The sequence below is a fragment of the Giraffa tippelskirchi genome, chromosome 7 (genome assembly GCF_054371585.1).
Source record: "Giraffa tippelskirchi isolate mGirTip1 chromosome 7, T2T-mGirTip1v1.2.pri, whole genome shotgun sequence".
Classification (NCBI taxonomy): domain Eukaryota; kingdom Metazoa; phylum Chordata; class Mammalia; order Artiodactyla; family Giraffidae; genus Giraffa; species Giraffa tippelskirchi.
In genome coordinates this window covers 52,361,943-52,369,148 of record NC_137281.1, presented here as the reverse complement: position 1 = coordinate 52,369,148, position 7,206 = coordinate 52,361,943, and the positions used below count along the sequence as shown (strand labels likewise).

Below are 7,206 nucleotides of genomic sequence, written 5' to 3'. Positions count from 1 at the left end.
GAGTGTAAAGAAAGCTGAGCACCGAAGAATTGATGCTTTTGAAGTGTGGTGTTGGAGAAGACTCTTGAGAGTCCCTTGGACTGCAAGGAGATCCAACCAGTCCATCCTAAAGGAGATCAGTCCTAAATATTCATTGGAAGGACTGATACTGAAGCTGAAACTCCAATACTTTGGCCACCTGATGCGAAGAGCTGACTCATCTGAAAAGACCCTGATGCTGGGAAAGACTGAAGGCAGGAGGAGAAGGGGACCGCAGAGGACGAGATGGTTGAATGGCATCACTGACTTGATGGATATGAGTCTGAGCAAGCTCTGGGAGTTGGTGATGGACAGGGTAGCCTGGCGTGCTCCACTCCATGGGGTTACAAAGAGTCAGACATGACTGAGTGACTGAACTAACTGAACTGAGTGGCTTCAATGCCAGATACTTATTTCTCACAGAGCTGGAGGCTAGAAGCCTGAGATCAAGATGATGGCCAATTTAGTTCCTGGTGAGAACCCACTTCCTGGCTGTCAAACAGCTGCTGTATCACTATGTGCCAACATGGCACTAATCCCATGATAGAGGGTCCCACCCTCTTGACCTTTAACTCTAATCATCTCCCAAAGCCCCCCCCCCCCCCCTTAAAGTATCATCATGTGGAGAATATCAGGGGCACACAGACTTTCATCAGAAATAGCATCCAAATTCTTGGACCCCTTTAACCACAGTCCTCAAAATAAACTGTTCTAGTGGAAAGGGCCATGTATGTTTATTTGAAATACTTTCTTGAGCTGCTTATGGTGGACCCCTGAAGTTATGTTCAAGTGGCAGGGACCACTAAACTGCCTGCTCGGGGATGGTGTCCTGTTGACTGGAAGACCCTTCCCTTTGCTGAGCAACCAAATGCACCTGGCTCTGGAGTTAGGACTGCCTGGGTGTAAACCTCATTGTCTCCCTACTGGTCTCAGTCTACTCATCAGTTCGATGGGGTAATAGACCCTCTGGTGAGTGTTTTTGTTTGTTTGCTTGTTGGTTGTGCCAGCTGTGTGTTGAGATCATCATTGCAGCATATGGTGTCTTTTAGATGTGGCATGTGGAATCTAATCCCCTGACAGGGGATTGAACCTCGGCCCTCTGCATTGGGAGCACAAAATTTTAGCCACTGGACCACCAGGGAGATAGTGTTTCTGGGGTGATTAACTGGCTCATCTGTGTGAAGTGTCACCCAGTGTGCATCCTAGCAGACAGGCACGGTCTAACCCAACATCCACCTTCCTGTCTTTACGGTCAGTCTCCCGCCTGCCTTGAGGGAACAAGTTCGCACACACTCCAGGTCCGTGGGTTGATGGCACTGACTGTCCCTGACCTGACGATCACAGGTGTGATCATCCAATCCCACCTAAGCTAGTCCCTGTGTTCTATCTTCATTCAGAAGGGGGCTCAGGCAGGGGCACTTCGTCCATGTTGGGAGCTGATGAGAACTTGGGCTCAGGGCTTTCACTTGAGCGGAGCGCTCCTTCCTTGCAGAAGGGAAGCTGGGAGAAGGGAAACTTGGAACTCCCGAGGCTACTGTAGGAGACAACCTGCCTGAGAGCCAAGTCCGCATCAAGGGAAATGACTGAGTGAGATGGAGAGAGACTGTGTGTTATGACATCGTCTGACCTCCTGGGTCCAGCTGTGACCACAGGCCTGGGCTCTTGGTTACATGAGCTGCTCACCTCCCTTCTTGTTCAAGCCAGTTTAGTTGACTTTTGTCTCACATGCAAGCAGAAGATTCCAGTTGCACAGCAGTAGTCTACGCAAGTGCTGCAGTCAACCTTCGAACAACACGGGTTTGACTTTGGTTGTATTCCTGGATGCAGAACCTGGGATTGTTGGGTGGGGTGCGATGACTGTAAGGTTATAGGTGGATTTTTGACTTTGAGGGAGTCAGCACCATAACCCTCGCATTGTTCAATGGTCACCTGTAGTAGTGATGGGGTTGATGAGGCAGGTGTGGAAAAGGAGCTGCGAAAGACCTGAATTGCTCTGAATGATGATGGGAAAAGGAATTTTAAATTTTGAGAGAAACGTGGAGAGCTGGAAAGAGAAGGAAGGGGAGATACAAAAAAGTGCTGCTTTTTCTAGAACAAAAAGGTCTAATCTTAACCCCAACATTATTGTGGATTTTAAAAAGAATGTTGTGCAGTGGAACTTCCATCCTCCCATAAACATTTGGTGAAGAATATATGAATCGTTAAATGCTTGTTGTAAATGAATGCCGAGAAGGGGCTGTGTTCAGTTACACCTGGTGTCATAGTTCCCTGTCTTCTGTTGTGACCCCACGCCAGGGTGCCCAGCTGCAGAGATTGAATCTTGGCTGGTCTAAGCCAAAATGACATTCCTCGTCCTTTTCCCACTGATTGGACATGTGCTGTTAGTTACATGAGCTGATCACCTCCCTGGTGCTGACCTACGAGAAGTAGGTAGGGTTTCCAGAAGCCTTCCATGATGACCTGTGGCCGCATAGATCTTTGTTTTCTGAGTTCCAGTATTCTCTTAGTGTTGCCACCAAATATCTCTGCCTCTGACTATTCTCTGTCTCTCCCAGCTTGAATTTTCTTGAATTCCACCTACACCCCCTGAAGTGTGCTTGTGCGCGCGCGTGCACACATGCGCGCACACACACACACACACACACACACACACACACACACACACCCTTCCAAAACAATGACTGTAACTTTTAGGAACTGTATTCAAAATATTCAACATCCAGGAAGACTCGAGTACTGAACAATGAATGGCCACTGGCCACAGACAGCTGGCCATCTGGTAAATGCCAGCTGCATATCAACCCCAAGGACAGTATGGGCTGGGTCCTGGGGATGCAGTGATAAATCATGTACATTTATTGCTCTCAAGTCGGGCAGTCTGGTAGCTTCTTTAAGAAAATGTAGGTAAATCTAGAATATAAGCATCTAGTATTTTTTCCCTGTAAACCTGAGGCTTTGATCTTGGCTGCAGCTTACGTGAGGAGCTTTCTCCAAACGGATTCAGCTTTGTCCAGACTGATTCAGCGGATCTCGGTTGGCATGGGCATGTGGGTTTTAACAAAGAGGAGGTTGAGAACTCTACTTTCAGCTATTGATTCAGAAGCAGACTTCAGTCGCCAGACTTTATTCTTGAACTTCCTGCCTGTAATACAACTATTTGACTATCTGAAGGAACCAGATAACTTTTAAAAGGTGCTTCCTTTTTTTCTTTTTTCTTTACTGCTTAGAAGGTGCGGGCGTCTCAAGGAGGAAGAAACAGTGTGCGCTTCTGAGGAAATATGATGCCATAGGAACCAAAGGACTGAACCTCAGGGCCTTTAGAAGACTCAGCAGTGAAGTGAATACCATGATCCTCCTAAATGGACCTCTGCTGACCCTGAAGTCCGTCAGAGGTAGTCGCAACCGATAGATTCCCAGGGTGGTGTGGTCACAGAGCCAGTCTGCTGGAAGTGGAAACTGATTTCAGGCCTGCTCAGTGCCTCCGGTTTATAACGATAGTATCTATTCCCACCCCAAGTCTTTGTGCCACGTGGGCTTACCACCAGGACTCTTTCCAGCTTCTTCAACCCCAGCACCGTTTGAGACCACAACTCCCAGAGAACACCTAGGCCGGAAGCGGAAGCGCGCCAACGGATGGCTGCACTGTATTCTGGGAAGTGTAGTCCACACAGGTCGAAAGAACCCTGAGAGTGATGCGTTCTGGGGAAGGTAGTTTTCAGGTAGCTTGAGAAGGGGAAGGTGAAAACCAAGACGACGTCATCTGAGCAGAAAGCTTCGGCCAGAGATCGGCAGTTTTTGGATTTGGAGTTACTTTGTAGGATTTTTTTTTTTTTTTTTTTTGGTATCTGTCCACCTCTCCCAACATCCAAGGAGGCTATTCTCACTTCTGTGATGGCAAACTGGTCTGGATTGGTTATTCCTAGCTCAAACTGTAGTCTTAATAGATGCAGGTTCTCTTTCTGGGTCAGGAAGATTCCCCTGGTGGAGGGCATGGCAGCCCACTCCAGTATTCTTGCCTGGAGAACCCCATGGACAGAGGGGCCTGGCAGGCCACAGTTCATAGGGTCACAAAGAGTCAGACACAGCTGGGCGACTGAGCACACAAACTGTAGTGACCAGGCTGCTTGACCTCCTGAGCCTGTTTGCATATCTGTAAACTGAGCGTGTTAAGAAGGCACACTTCGCAGGCATACATCAGGTGTTGCTTAACAAACCCCTCTTTTTGAATCGTAGCAGGTTACTTAACAAACAGTTGTGTTTTGTAACAAAGATCAAGAATTCTGCTCCAGGAGAATTCTTTGGGCTTTGTCTTTGGAAGATGGGATTTTCTTTGGATTCTAGCCCAAACTCACAGGGGAAAATGTAAGGAAATCTTGTCAGACAGTGGCTCAGCAAGGCTGCGTGGCCCTACTATCCAGGACACAGGGAGGTGAAAGTTTGAAAGTATGACAAGCTTCAGGGGCAAGCATCCTCACCGTGTTAGTGGAAGCATTAATAAATATACCCTCTGTAAAGGACCATTTAGCAAGAGCGTTCAAGATTACAAATGCATATATATATATAAGCACAATGATTCCTCTTCTAGGTGTATATCCTATAGACCTACTCGATACTCAGAAACTTTCAAAATGACAGTTTTAAAAATGTTCATTGTGTCACTTTGTATAAAACAAATTATTGGAAATCATCTAGATATCTTTGGATAGAGGACTAGCTATACAATTTGTATGCACTGGGTACTCTGTTGTCATAAAAAATAATGAGGTGTAATGTCAGCTGTGTACTATTTCTGCAAAAAAAAAAAAATATCTTGAAGGATTTGGGTACTATCCCCCAAATTGAGGGATAGTTTGCAAAACTGGCCTGAATACTTGAAAATGTCAATGTTCTGAAAGACTGGAGAAGCTGGGACTGTTCTAGATTTAGAGATGTGACCATAAATGCAATGAGAAATCCTTCATTGGAACCTGAGTATTTTAAAAGGTTTTTTAAATTAGATACCTGGGGCAGTTTGATTATAGGCAGTATAGTACATGATAACATTGTACTGATTCTGAGTTTCCTGAATGTGATCACCATAATGTGGTTATGGAGGAGAATATCTTTCTTCTAAGAGATACCTGATGAAATATTTGGGATTGAAATACTAACTCTTGGATAGCTTAGGAAAAAAAAGAAAGATAAAACAAACATGGCATGTATTAATAATTGTTGCTGTTGTTCAGTCATTAAGTCGTGTCCAACTCTGCAGCCCCAGAAACTGCAGCACGCCAGGCTTCTCTGTCTTTCACTATCTCCTGGAGTTTGCTGAAACTCATGTCCATTGAATCAGAGATACCATCCAACCATCTTGTCCTCTGTCACTCCCTTCTCTTGCCCTCAATCTTTCCCAGCATCAGGATCTTTTCCAGTGAGTCGGATCTTTGCATCAGGTGGTCAAAGTACTGGAGCTTCAGCTTCAGCATCAGTCCTTCCAGTTAATATTCAGGGTTGATTTCCTTTAGGATTGACTGGTTTGATCTTGCTGTCCCAGGGACTCTCTCAAGAAGTTAAAAATATGGTTGTTTATTTTCCTATTCTTGCAACTTTTTTTTTATAGCATTAAAATATTTCAAAGTAGAAAGTAGGGAGGAAAAAGAAAGAGGAAGCGCCATATGCACTGATAGGGGAAAAGCTTCAACAAATGTTGGTGAACTTTTTAAAAAGCAAGGTGCAGAGTAATAGATGTAGAATGCTGCAGTTTTGTGAAAGAGCACAAAAACTGACCCCAGAGGAAAACAGAAGAAAGAGGTGGCAAAGGCTGCCTCTGGGAAGGGGGAGTGGGGGGTGAGGGGGCAGGAGCGGGGAAAAGGATGTGTCTCACATTTAGCCTTCTAGACCTTTTGAATTTTGTATTGCATGTATAATCTATTCAGATTAAAAAAAAAAAAAACAACCTAACAACTTCAGAGAAGATTGTTTCTGGGAAAGCACTTGTGGTCAGAAAACCCCAGACTGGGCTCCCCGATTCCCCAGCTGTAGACCTGACAGCAAACCCAAAACAGAAGGAAGGAAAACCAGTTACTTTCACATCCTTTCCCACATCTGATCCTCATCACAAGTGAGCCAGGCAGGTTTTATTGGGCCCATTTTACAGACTAGGAAAACTGAGGCTCGGAGAGTCTTAGCAACTGGTGCAAAGTCAGCTGGTAGGCCACTGCCAGAGCTGGGATTGAAACTTTTCTAGTGACCCAGCCTGGCTCCTTCCTCCCTCAGGGTACATGTCTGATCCCTGAGGGCTGGGGGTGGCAGGAGAGGGCCCAGAGTGTAGCCTGCATGTCAGCCCAGCTGCCTTCCCATTGCTGCTTTTACACGGGGCTCTCCAGGCAGGAAACAGACGTTGATGCTGGGCGTCCAAAGCATTTACATGTTCATGCATTACTGGTTTGGGGGTTTATTTGGGGGACCTGAGGTAACTCAGCCAAAGAACCTCAAACCTGAGCCCATCTGGGCTGGTTTTTACTATCTCTGTAATCTGAAATCTTAAAGTGGTCTTTTTATTAAAAAAATTGAAGTATTAGATGGATATTGTTACCAATTCAACAGTAAAGTATTTGGAGGACAACTTGTTGTGTCTGTCAAAATTTAAAATGTACACACACACACACACATATATGTTATATATTATATGGTATGTATTATATATATGTCATATATGTGTGTTATATATATAATATATGTTTTGCCACATGAGCCAGCGTTTACAATGGCTATTGGTTTTTTCTATGATTGTGCTCACTCAGATATTCAAATATACATGTGCAAAGATGCATTGCTTATAAAAGAAAGACCCAAAACTGTAAATAGCCCATCAGTAGGCAATTGCTAAACACAGTGGGTCTCCATCCGCACAAGGGATGACAAGTGACATGATGATTCAACACAAAACTAAATAAAATAACGCATCATGAAGTTGGCTGCGTTTGCTGGCCCAGAAAGATGTCTTCAATATAGTGAGTTAAAAAATGACCTCATATTGGGGAAAAAAAAAAGCTAGCTAAAAGCATATATACACAAATCTGTATGTGACTGAATAAACATAAAAAACAACTTATAAGATTAGATAGCAAATTATTTGACTGGCATGTAAAAATGGCATTTCATTTTCATTTCTTTGATTAGTGAGGTTGACCTCACTAATCTTTATTT

At 44.6% G+C, this 7,206-nt stretch overlaps 1 long non-coding RNA gene across 1 annotated transcript; it reads right to left on the bottom strand.

Moving 5' to 3' along the window:
* Nucleotides 1-3,126: 3,126 nt before the first annotated feature.
* LOC145514969 (uncharacterized) lies at nucleotides 3,127-3,637 on the bottom strand. Its single transcript, XR_014060600.1, has 2 exons — nucleotides 3,558-3,637; nucleotides 3,127-3,461 (listed from the first exon to the last, which is right to left on the bottom strand). It is a non-coding gene; the product is annotated as an uncharacterized LOC145514969 (long non-coding RNA).
* Between the last annotated feature and the right edge of the window lie 3,569 nt (nucleotides 3,638-7,206).